This window comes from Gorilla gorilla, chromosome 3 (assembly GCF_029281585.2).
Source record: "Gorilla gorilla gorilla isolate KB3781 chromosome 3, NHGRI_mGorGor1-v2.1_pri, whole genome shotgun sequence".
NCBI lineage: Eukaryota > Metazoa > Chordata > Mammalia > Primates > Hominidae > Gorilla > Gorilla gorilla.
In genome coordinates, this window is record NC_073227.2 from 137,763,386 (window position 1) to 137,776,727 (window position 13,342).

General features: G+C 33.5%; 1 long non-coding RNA gene across 1 annotated transcript in view; it reads right to left on the reverse strand.

Moving 5' to 3' along the window:
• Nucleotides 1-13,342, reverse strand: part of LOC129532964 (uncharacterized) — a 46,432-nt gene that overhangs the window by 31,229 nt on the left and 1,861 nt on the right. The gene's annotated exons all lie outside the window — the stretch shown is intronic.

The window sequence follows — 13,342 nt, forward strand, 5'->3', positions numbered from 1 at the left end:
TGACCCAATAACTAAGCAGCTCCCTGCTGAGAATGCTTAACACCAACACACAATTGCTTTTATTTCCCCTTTAGTGTGCCACTTAGATCTATAGGGTTAGAAGTAACAGTATGGGCATTAAAACTAGGAAATTCTAGGAGAAATAGAGGTGAAACAGTAAACAAAATATTTCATTGACATTGAGCTTTCAGTCATGCTGACAGTTTCTAAAATATTATCAGGATCAGTGCATAGATCTCGCTAATATGACCTAGGAAACAGATTTGATTATTTTGCTTGGAAATGTTAATTCCTTAAACCCTGTAAGTGTTTGCCAATTTATAAACGACTACGTGAATCCTTCTTGTCTTTAGCTATCTTCATAGTCATTCTGGGTAATTATCTAATGTTGATCAGGTTGTGTGACTGATTGATTATTTTAGCCTGTCTGTTAGGTACCCTGAAATTTATGCAATTTCTTGCCCACATTGGTGCCCTAGTAATATAAAACTTTTGGTAGCTACAGTGTGCTTAATTAAGAAGATAGACTATGGAGATTGAATTTTGTTCCTCACAATACTTATCTAAAGGAGCTGCTGACTAAAAAAATTGTTCTCCTGAAATAAAAAGACTTAACAATTTCATTAAATTGTTGCTTATAGTTTGATTTTATGATGATGTATATTCATATAATATGATTATATTTGGCCAAGCAGAAAGATAATTTATACTATAAAGATTATAACTATCCACATTTTGAAATCAAATGTCATTTGCCCCAGGCTTTAATAATTAGCTCAAAATTTTAAGTTTTGTTGGTATGTGTATTTCAGTAAGGTCTCAAATCATTTCACTGTGATCAAATATGTAATTTTAAGTATATAAATATTTAATTAGAAAAATATATGGATAAGTCACTCTGAAATAAATAACTAACAGATTTAATTACAAATTCAATTTGCCAACAAAGAGATGTAGAAATCCTACAGGAAGTTTGATTTGCATTTAGTGGCTTCACTGTAAGATTATAACTGGTTTAGCATAGACTGGGGTAAATTATTTTGCAGTGAGGCTTAAATGTAGCCTCTGATAAAATAAAATAAGGAATTATTACTTCTTGTTATTCCATTTTCAAGGCTCCATAAATACACATTTTTTGAATATGTGGTATATTATTCTGAAGTTGAATGTAAAAGTAAATGAATTGCTTCAACCACAACAAAAAACTGTATTCTGTCATTAATTAAAAATGCCCATCTGTGGTAAAATCAAATCAAATCAGTTCTTATGAAATGTATTGAGTTTCAGAACCAGAAAATATCAGTACAAATGTGTAGATGTGCATTTGTATAAACATGCTTATACTCTGAGTGAGAAACTTCTCAAAATTTCTATTGGCCATAATATTTTATGTATAAAATTGAAATATAAAACAGTAACATAACATAATATTCAGTTTATAATACTAGATGAGTACTGTGCTAGTTTCTTAGGGATGGCCTAATACATTACATAAACTGGATGGCTGAAAATAACAGAAATGTTTTCCCTCAAAATTGCGGAGGCTGGAGTCTCTAAATCAAGACGTTAACAGGGTCAAACTCTCTCTGAAGGCTCTAGAGGAGCCTGCATTGACTCTTCTAACTTCTGATGCTTGTTAACAGTACTTGGCATTCCTTGGCTTGACAAACATCACATCAGTCTCTGCCTCCACCATTACCTTGTGCTATCTCTGTGTGTCTGGACATCAATGTCCAAATTTCCTTCTTCTTATAAGTTTCTGAGTGAACATTACATGAATTTTCAGAGGTCACTCTTCAACTCGGTATCTATGAACACACTGACATCCACATGCTATACTTATATGAAAGGTTAGCCTTTCAGGTTTCTGCTGATTTTATTGACTGCTAGCCTTATGTGAGTTTCTAGAGTTTAATCAGATTATTGGCAAAATGTAGTGTAGGCTCAGCAATGTTGAACAGTATATAAATATGATCAAAAATATAAGAAAATAAGAACAAGAAGGAGAAGTTTCAAGCATTGACACTTAAATAATTGTGTCTGCAACATAATTGCACCTAGCATCTTGGAAAAAAAATAGAGCAAATTAATGGAACTATAGTATTTTGGAATTTCTAACCATAAAAACCGATGATAACAATTGAGAAAAAATTTTTTAAGTTTAAAAGTAAGCAAATACGAGGTGCCTCTAAATTACATATATCTAATTTAGATAACATAACACTTAAGGATTCTTTGCCCTAACATTAGCTTTTTAATTCCCATTTCTTCGAATGGGCCTGGTGAGGCTTTGAAATATACAATGCATTGGGTAGTCAATTCACAGACTAACCTGAGATATTTTGAATCATGAGCTTATTGAAACATGCTTGTTACAATTAGTGTTTTAAAGATAAGAGAATTACTTCTGTCAAATATATGTTGGCAATGATATATGCTGCTGTGAGATCGTTAAATGAAATTTAGTTACAAGTCTTAAAATCACAGCACCGAAATTACTTCATATCTGAGTGATTGGCATATGCCACTGACATATTATTTTCCTTTAGAGTACTACTATGTGACAAATTTAAAATATAGCAGTTAGTATAGGGACATAAAAATAATAGAACTCCGTGAAATTATAAAGTTTTTATATCATTTTCTAAACATAGGAGAAAAATGTTCGAAGTTTGAAAGAAGAAAAATTTTTCTCTAAATATCAAAGTAAAAACGAAAGATCCAAAATTTGTTAATTTTAACATGTCTACAAAGTATGACATTTGACATTTATATAATTTGTTACTTTATACAGTTTTGATGACTAGAGTCAAATTATTCCAAAAGGAAAATTTTAAACATGATTTCAAAATTTTACAGCAAACAGTTTATTTTGATATAGGAAATGGGTGCATTTTAATGTGTAGGGGAATATTTAAATGCCAAGGGCCTGCAGAACTTCAAGCCTCTGTCTAGTAGCTGTTCTCCTACTGAGAAGAACTTGTCAATCAGGAGATCTAAAAGAAAAATAGATGATCAGGCTAAAAGCTGGGATACTTAGCAAGACAATAAAGACTTATGGACAGGAACTAAAAAAATAAAGAAAGCTAGAGGTGTGAGCATGGCATTTGGAGATATTTTCTGCTGGGTTCTGCAGATTCAAAAAGAAGCCACTGAGAAGCTGGAAAGCTGAAAATAACTTTTCAGTCTCCTAGGTCTAAGACAGGGGTTTTCAACCTTGGCAATATTAGAATTTTGCACTTGATGATTCTTTGTTGTGAGTGCTGTCCTGTGCGTTGTAGAATGTTTAACAGCATCCCAGGTCTCTAGATATTAGATACTAATAGCCATACCCATTCTCTACCAAACTGTGACAACCAAATTGTCTCCATACAATGCCAAATAGTCTCTGAAAAAAAAATAGTACCTGATAGAGAACTACAGCCTAAGCAATCTGAAACATTATTCTAGGATTTTCAAAAACGAGTTTCCCACTAAATATCCCAGGCTTTAATTGATACCTCAAAAGGTATTTTTATACAACTAAGTGTAAGCATAAACCTGAAAGCAACTGATCCTGAAAGGGTCTAAACCCCAACTTTAAAATATTTGGATCATTGAAATACTATTAAATGATGTGAGTTTTTTTGTATGTCAAAGGTCCACAGAAGCAAACCTAATGTGACAACATTTTAGGCCAACTATGTTGACAAATTTTTATATTAATTATGTATCGCTTAATCTAACTAAACAAGTACTCAACGAGGGTAGTTACCGTGATCAGAAGTCAAGAGAGTATAAAGCCAGAACTTTACAAACTGCAGTTATCAGACACAGGCTTTTAAAATATATGTGCAAAATGTTTGAGTAAGTAAATGAAGAATTATACACTTTCCCAGAAAATCAGAAAGCATAAAAATACATGAATATGAGTTTATAAATTAATGTAAAACTAAAATTAAAGAGGTGGAAGTTCAGGTCAAAAAAACTATCTGACAAAGCTATAGGAAATATAAAATAAGAACATATAGAGTGTGGAGGTAAAGGGTAACAAGAAACAAATTTACCTACCTTCCCCACTGTCAGAAACAACAAGCAAAAAGAAAATATATTTTACAAATGGAAATAATCTGGACACTATGGCTCATGCCTGTAATCCCAGCACTTTGGGAGGCCAAGGCAGAAGGATCACTTGAGCTCAGGAATTGGAGACCAGCCTGGGCAACATAGTGAGACCTCATCTCTACAACTATGCCTGTAGTCCCAACTATTCAGGAGGCTGAGGTGGGAGGATAGCCTGAGCCAGGGAAATCCAGGTTGCACTGAGTTGTGATCATGCTACTGAATTCCAACCTGAGTAACACAGAAAGGCATTGTCTCAAAAAAATATATATTTTAAAATATATATTTATTATGTATTTATATGTATAAAATAAATATATATTTATAATATAAATTAAATATAAATATATGATATATTAATAATATAAATTAAATATAAATATATGATATATTATATAAATATAAGATTATACTTATAATTATATTTATAAATATATAATGTGTATATTATATAAATATAATGTATATATATTTATAAATAAATAAGTGTATCTATACATATATGAAAAGAGCATCAGTGATCTGTTCAACATTTCCAGATACTATATCTGTAAATGACAAAAAGATTGTTTCCTTTCACATAAGTCCCTGCAGGGGATAGGTCTTAACTAACCTACCAGTCACAATGATGCCATTCACCTCTCTGGGCAAATAAAGCAGTTCTTGTTAATAGGACTTATGTCCTTATGGAAAAATCTGTTGGATGCGGTACGGGAAGAGTTCCCTTGGACCTGAAGAAGACATGACAAACTGTCTTCTGCTTTACTTTTATGAATGTTGTGTCAGGAAATGTAAGATGCTATAACCATGAAGGCACCTAGAATGAGAAATAAAGCTGGCAACAGAGAATGGCAGAGAAAACAAACTGGAAAGAACCAGAGCACTTGACTCTATTAAGTCACTGAATTAATCCACTGTTACCACAACTTTGGAACTTATTATTCTGTATGATGACCCTTTGCCTTATTATATGCCACTTTGAGTAGAGTCCTCTGTTATGTGTGGCTGAAAATATCTTAAAATAATTTTCCAAGTTTATAAACTGGAAACTAATGCCCAACTGAATCAAACCAATCTCTAAAAACTTCCAAAGATACCTCTAAATGTCTTTCAACTAGAATTTTTCTCTTTGCTAGCATCTGCGCTACTTCTTAGATAAAAGAAGTAGCTTCCAAAGTTCTTAGGCATAATCCTCATGGTGTTAGTCTGGTATCCTTTTCCAAAAACTTGCTAAATTCGGGTCTAGAATCATGTATGTAAAACATTAATTTTATCAAATCACTCTCCTATGTAAAAATGTCCAGTGATTCTGTGCTAACGAAGTTGTCCTTTGCTTCCTATGTAGGAAATTTCATTATCTGACATATCTCTCTAATGTTATTTCCCATCACTTTCTATCAAAATGCTTTATTTTAAGCCACTGTTAGGTAATTTAATTAGTATCTTTACTTTTTTACAAAAAAATAATTTGCTGTTATGAACATTCCAAGCATTTTTTTCTTCAGTATATGCTTTATTATCTATCTAAAATTTGGTGTTCAAGTCTAGTACCTTTGTTGATACTTAAAGCAAATCTTTCTACATGTTTAGCATGCCACTTTCCACTCAGCATAAACTTCTTCTGTTCATGTCATAGTATTGATTGCAACACCCCATTGATTATATCTCTCTAGGTAAACGCCCTTTCTCTATTGAGAAAGAATTTAAATGTCCTTTCTCTATTGAGAAAGAATTTATTTAAGTTTGAAAGCAGTCACCCCATTTCTGCTGTTACATGGTCAGTGGTAGCAAATCATTTATTTTCTTATGTTCAAACCTTAGCTTAGTACATGGAAAACAGCTATTGTCTAGCTGATTGTCAAAGTAATGAATAAATGATTTACGCATCAACTTAAACTTTATGGTGAAAGATTATTTGAATCTTGTAACTTTATTGCTAATGAAGTATCAAGTAGATTTTTTTTCTCATTTTGCAAATATTACTGTGGTATTCAGAAAGCATGTTTCAAAATGTGTAATTTTCTTGCATTGAAGAATAACAAGTCAATAAAGTGATAAAAGGTATTGAAAAATTGATATTTTTAAAATACAAAAAAAGCAATTTAGACTTGCAAAGAAGTCCTATGTTTGATGTATTCTAATTGCATATATGATCTTCATGTTATTACTTAACCAATTTGAACCTCAGTTTCTATATGCATACAGGAATAACATTACAGTTATGTACAACATTATGAGAATAAAATAATTTATATTAAACTCTTCTGTGAATGATTAGTAGGTATACAAAGGATAGTTCTAAATTTGCCAAATCCTGCTTCATATATGATCAAAAATATTTGTCAGAGGCAGGGTTTACTATGGCATATATGGCATATCAATTTGTGCTAATCTAGCACATTTACAAAGAAGTAAGAGAATCACAAGTTTTATTGGCTAGAGGTAAACAAAGCTTTTAAAGGCATCTGCACCCATATTGCTGTCTTCACTACCTTCTCTCTATATACAAGTAAACTCATAGGTTTTATTATTTCCAAATTATAAAGAGGTTATTTGCTCTTATCTGAAATTATATTGATATTATATCATAAGAATTTGTGTATGTATTCTACTGGGAAATAGTGTAAAAAGTAGTTAACTCACTTCTATGGATAACAAACAAAAAAACATTGTTTAAAGGCTGGATCATCAGTTCATGAATAATATGTAATACACCACTAAAAAGGATGCCTTAAAAACATTGCATGACAAGAGTTTTAACAAATGTAGGTGAAAACATGTGAGGGCTTTGTATGTTACGCACTACAGCAGTAATGTCCAATAGACATTGCAATTCTGGAGATACTCTATATCTGTGATATCTTCAGCACTTGAAATAAGGTCAGTGTGACTGAAGAATGACACTTTAATTAATTTAATGTATTTAAATTAATTTAAATGTCACATACTGCCAGAAGTTACTGTATTGGACAAGCAGAGATCTTCTTAATTTGGGAAAGAAAAACAAGTCTCTCAGCCTGAGAGTCATGAGGCACCCATTATGCATGCCCCACTAAGCCCTCAATGGAGAGAACTTGAAAGTCACATAGGCAGGCCACAGGCCCCTAGACAGTCTCAGAGCTGCTAATAACAAGTAGAGAGCCAGGCAAGGTGGTTCATGTCTGTCATCACAGAAAAGTCGCTTAGGCCCAGGAGTTCGAAGCTGCAGAGCTATAATTGCACCAGTGAACTCAAGCCTGGGTGACAGAGCAAGACCTTTTTTTTCTCTCTCTCTCTCAATATGTTTAATTAAATATTATATATTTATAAGTATTTATATAAATTTATATATAATTTCAATTAACATATAATTGGGATTATATATCTAATTAAAAATCTATATATCTGGAAACTAAAAAAAATTGACAATAAAGGGTGTACTAAAATATATAAAGGATGGAATAATGAAAGAGAATAAACTGCAATACAGGAAAAAGGGAAGCAGACAGAGAATAAAACAAAAGGAATGATGAAGCAGAACTATTTAAGCCTGTCAAGGATACTTGAGGACCATCACCCAAAGGTCTTACAATGAAAGAAGGAAAACAACCTGTGCATTACAGTGATAACTCTAATAGAGGGTCAAAGAGAAAATCATTTCAATGCTAATGACAAATACTGTAAAACAGCATAAAGAATAATATTAGAGATAGGAATAATATTAGGGATAGGAATAATATTAGGGAGGGGCCATGTTAAACGAAACTTCCATGTATAGTTGTTCATGTTGTGGCCTGCACAAAAAGATACCTTGATGAGGGCAAATAAGGGGTTAATTTCAGGTGATCCTTCGTTTACCAAACAATAAGGCCTGGTGTCATTCTGCATCTGTGAGAAAAAAGGGATACCACTTCCAATTTTTCTATCTTGAACCACAATCTTTTCTAAGCCTTCCATGCAGGTGTTCTCTTTTTGTATTTGCTCAAATGCATAGTGTATATTTCAGTAGAAACCCCGAAATGAAGTTCCCACAATTCATTCCAGAACTGTGATAAAGGAAGGGTGATAGCTGATTGTATACAAGGAGCAGGGTGATAAAAACACAACAGATATTATAGTTTCTACATTTAAATGATTTGAAAGATCTTGAGTATATTCATTTAAATCAAAAATGAATAAATATAGGAGAAAGCTAGAAGTGAAAAAGTTTATAATTTTAGTTTTATATCTATCTGTTTTGTTCTACAGGTATTCTCTGAGTGTGAAACCTGAAATTACAATCATTATGAGACAACGGTGTCTCTACTATAAAAACCAATTGTTTTTTCCTTCACGTGCATGTACTTAAAGATATATTGATTTTTTTTCATAATAGTTGTAAAAAAGAGTAATTGCCATGATTCACAAATAAAAGGTAATTATCTTAGTACATTAAATTTTATAAATGCTAATTTAAATACGATAGTCTGCTATCTTTAATAGGCTATAATATATGTCAATACAATATTAATAAACACCTATAATTCAAAATAAAATGAAAGCACCATTAAAAAGTTAAAGAAAATTAAATGCCACAAGAAAGATTGATATGTATGTCTTACAGATTTCAAAGGAGAAAGTGAATAATTGAGAAGAATCTTCAATAAGGCAGTAATCTCCCATGTAAGCACAGAAAGGTCATCAGAAGGATTTTTATTGGTTTCAGATGAGTGGATTGTCAATCCTAGCAAAAGAGGGACATAAGTTAAATGAAAGCAAAAAAATGCTGAATATATGGTTTGGAGGAGATTTACTAGTCTTATTTGAACAATAAGGCATAGGAGAAGAAATGTGAAAAAGGCTGAAAAGACACTACCTCACTGATTTAAAGGATCAAAGAAACAAAAATGAACACACCATTAAATTAGTGATGTGAGGTCTTTGAAAGTCTGATCAAAAACACATCTGCAGGACAGGCGCCGTGGCTTACGCCTGTAAGCTCAGCATTTTGGGAGGCCGAGGCAGGTGGATCACCTGAGGTCAGGAGTTTGAGACTAGCCTGGCCAACATGGTGAAACCCTGTCTCTACTAAAAATACAAAAGAAAAAAAAAGTAGCCAGGCATAGTGGTGCTCGCCTGTAGTCCTAGCTATTTAGGAGGCTGAGGCAGGAGAACCACTTGAGCCTGGGAGGCAGAGGTTGCAGTGAGCAGGGATCGAGCTACTGCACTCCATCCTGGGCGACAGAGCAAGACTCTGCCATCTCAAAAAAAAAAAAAAAGAAAAGAGAGAGAGAAAAAAAAAGCATCTGCATTGTTGTGTGATATGGACTACTGGTGGTAGAAGATGCCTGAAGAAATAAGATAAACTCTATAGGTAATAACATGACGATTAAGTATAATGGAATAAACACATTCATATATAAGATATAATCTAAAAGATAAATTTGAAAACCATCATCATGAATTTGAAACTGCCAGTGCAAAATTATAAGTGAGTAAAATTGAATATAACCAACTTTATCTTGTTTCTAATCTCACAAGCTAATTGTCTTGCTCATCCTTGCACAGTCTAACTATGGGAGAAATTTAGTTTATAGTTTAACTTTAAACCAAGGATGATAATAGTTACTTCCCAAAACTAGCCCCATCCACCCCAGTCCTTGTTCACAGACTGAAGCCATCTTTGCAAAACTAATGAAAGGCCACAAGGTGAGAATGATGATAGGGGCCTGAATTCTGCTAAGACTTAGGCATAGTTAAATGATAAGTAGTCATTGTTTTCTAACTTGCATTTTTGTAATTGCTTACTATTCAGGAGTCAGTAGCCAGTAGTCATAAGATTTGTAACTTTCCCAATTGCTCCTATTGATCACAACAATCTAAGCCTGATGTTTGAGATACTTTTCAGACTTTGCATTCCAGAGGACCAACTGACACCACCCAGACAGGTGACCCCCACCCAGAAACGGACTTCATGCATAAAGACAGTTTTGGCATTTCTGTGCTTTCATCTCCAACCCAACCAATAAGTAGAACCCATTTCTAAGCCCCCTGCCTGCCAAACAATCCTTAAAAATCCTAGTCTCCAAATTCCTGGGGAGGCAGGTTTTAGAGACATCTCCCTTCCTGCTTGCTAGATGGCCTTGGGATTATTCAACTTTTTCTCTGCTGTAACACCTGTTTTGTCAGTGTACTGACTTTTTCTGTGGGGCAGGCAAGAAGAACCCACAGGGTTGTAACAGACTATCAGTCCATCATATAAACACAAAACTATTGGAATGGTTTCCATAACTGAGGGATTATTTTTTCACTTCTTCCTTTTTTTGAGGAACTACCACATGTCAAGGATATAAAAATAAGAGCCCATGATGACATTTGGAAGGGATTATAAGTATAAAAGGCATTACTCGCATACTGCATTTCCACATGAACTCTGTCTGATTTTAATACATACACATGAAAATTAAAAATTATTACTATTTGCAAATGATGCTTTAAAAATGTTCTCTACTATGCATTGTGTTCATCAAAGCCTGAAAATATATACCTCTGAACTTGCCTTAGACCTTCTTAAAAGTTTCAAAATGTTTCTAAATTATATTTTCTAAGTTTGCAAATGTAACTCATGGAGTGATATTGGATTTCAATTCACTTTCATAACCCAAGCACTGCCTTGATATCTTTAGACCTCTCCAGGAGAATGGAATTCTATTAGCAAATGCATAACAATACAGGACAGCAGTAATTAGCTGCCCTTTCTATTTCTCTCTTTACATAAGATGGAAAATTTTAATTTATAATTCAATAATTAGTTTTACATTCTTTTGGCACATCCTTGAAAAGTTGAGTTTATTGAATAAAAAAGCATTACATACTGGTGATTTCCATGATTAAAAGCTTTTGTGATTACATTATAATGTCTTTCTTATGTAAGATCATATAGAAAAAGAAAAGAAAACGTTGCTACAAGTCTCTTTTCTTTTTTTGTAATATTACAGCAACATAAAATAGCAGCAAATTTTGAGGCTTTTTAGAAAAGAAATTACCTATTATTAAATTTTGAATTAAAACCTATCCCACTGAGTGATGTGACTGCTATAAATTTTGCTTAAAAAGAGATTGTCTTATTAAATTTAACATCAATTCCTGTTGCAGTTTACTTAAATGTTTAAAATTTTAGGCTGGATGCAGTGGTTCACGCCTGTAATCCCAGTACTTTGTAAGGCCAAGGTGGGTGGATCACAGGAGGTCAGGAGTTCGAGACCAACCTGACCAACATGGTGAAACCCCGTCTCTACTAAAAATACAAAAATTAGCTGGGCATGGTGGCATGCACCTGTATTCCCAGCTACTCCGGAGGCTGAGGCAGGAGAATCACTGGAACCTGGGAGGCAGAGGTTGCAGTGAGCCAATATCGTGCCACTGCACTCCAGCCTGGGCGACAGAGTGAGACTCTGTCTCAAATAAATAAAAAATTAAATTAAAAAAAACAGTAAGTTTTAACTAAATATTCAAAAACTTGAGGTAAATTATAAATTATCTCTATATCTTCTTAGTATTTGTAAGTTGACGGTCACAAATACATTTTTACAAGTGTTAACTGAAACATATATTTTCCAGACATAATGGATTTGGGGAGGTTATTGGTCTGCATTAATTTTAAATGTCTGACAATCTTAGTTTACGTTAACAATATTTATGCTTCAACTAACACTGAAAATCTGTCTGTATTTTACCCATTTAAAGATTGTTCAAATTGAAAATTTTACATTTATAATAATATTTCAGAACTCTATATATTCTAAAGAATTATTTTGTATTACACATGGAGTAGTAGTATTTAATGTTTACATTAAGGATATATATACATAGAAAGAGTTAAATCATTTTATTTAATAATTTGTCAAAATCTCAGTGAACTGTCAAACCTGTGAGAAGAAAACTGGCTAGTCTATTGTCAATTTGAATAATGAGTGTTTAAGTTTTATTGTTCACATTATTGATCATATTTGAGGATGACATTGTTAATGATCATTGTCTTGTGTGCATCAATCATAGAAAAATACTGCTAATGATCTCTGCACCCTGCAGCACCCCAGCGGGTGATTCACCAGCAAATGCCTGTAGGCTACTGGGAACCTCATGTCTGTTTTCTGCTGTCAGCTCACACATCTGTCTGCCACTGTCATAGGAGAAAAGAATGGCTTTTCCCTTCCTGCCTTCCACAGCTTGTACGAGTATCTATCCTTGACAGCATCTCAACTGGAAACAGCTGGCAGCGTATTCTGGCAAATATTATTTGCACATTTTTCCAGGGTAAGTAAGGGAAAATGCAGAAAGGGCAGGAATGCTGCTGAAATGACAAGAAAGAATCTGCATACCGCTGGTGACAGGATGGAAGAAAAGACAGAAAGAGGCGTTTGGCTTTTATCCCTAATGATCACATTTAGGGAAGAAGGGAAATATTTAAATGCTAAGTTATGAAATTGCACAAACATATGATCTGAGGGGTTGCTGAAAACATGGAATCTATGCACAGTGAACTGAAGCGTCTTTCCCTAGGTTGAACCTACAACGGCGTGATTGAAAATGTGCTGTGAGACAGCTGGCCTGCAGCAAAGCCTCCTGCTCCCTAGATCATTCCCCTGCTGCATGTCTACACGTATCAGTTTATTTAGCATTATTTTCTTCTTGAAGATAAGTTGTGACTAGCATTAAAACAACATGGATTTTAAAAAAAGGAAGGAACGAGTGAAGGGAGAGAAAGAAAAAGAGACAGAAAGAAAGGGAGAGGGATAAAAATAACAATTTTTAAATGCCAGATTATACTTCAAAATAATTATGTAAAAAAGCAGAAGTATCCATAGATATAATTTAAAAGAAAATAAATATCACATGGTGCTTTACTGCGTAGGATCTGAACTTAGTTGTTCCCGTGATCTTGACTCCAGAAGGATTCAAAAAGGCATGTCAGTGAAAGATTCCTTGAATATAAGCAGTTGTGGCCTCATCCTAAACGTGTGGCACCACTACTGAGGGCAGCAACGTCTTTGCCTAGATCTTGTTTAGCATGGTGTTGAATTGTGTAGAGGTAAATTAGTTTCCCTTGGTTCTTTCTCATTTTCAAAACTAAGTTGTTCAATTTTCCTCTTGATTCTGAATCATGTTCTTTGTTTCCCGGTAAATTCATTTTCTAATTATGTTAAATAGAATAACTTTCTTGCTGATGTAAAAATTGAGGCCTTATAGTGCATTTCAGACAAGAGATTCTGAGGGACACTGT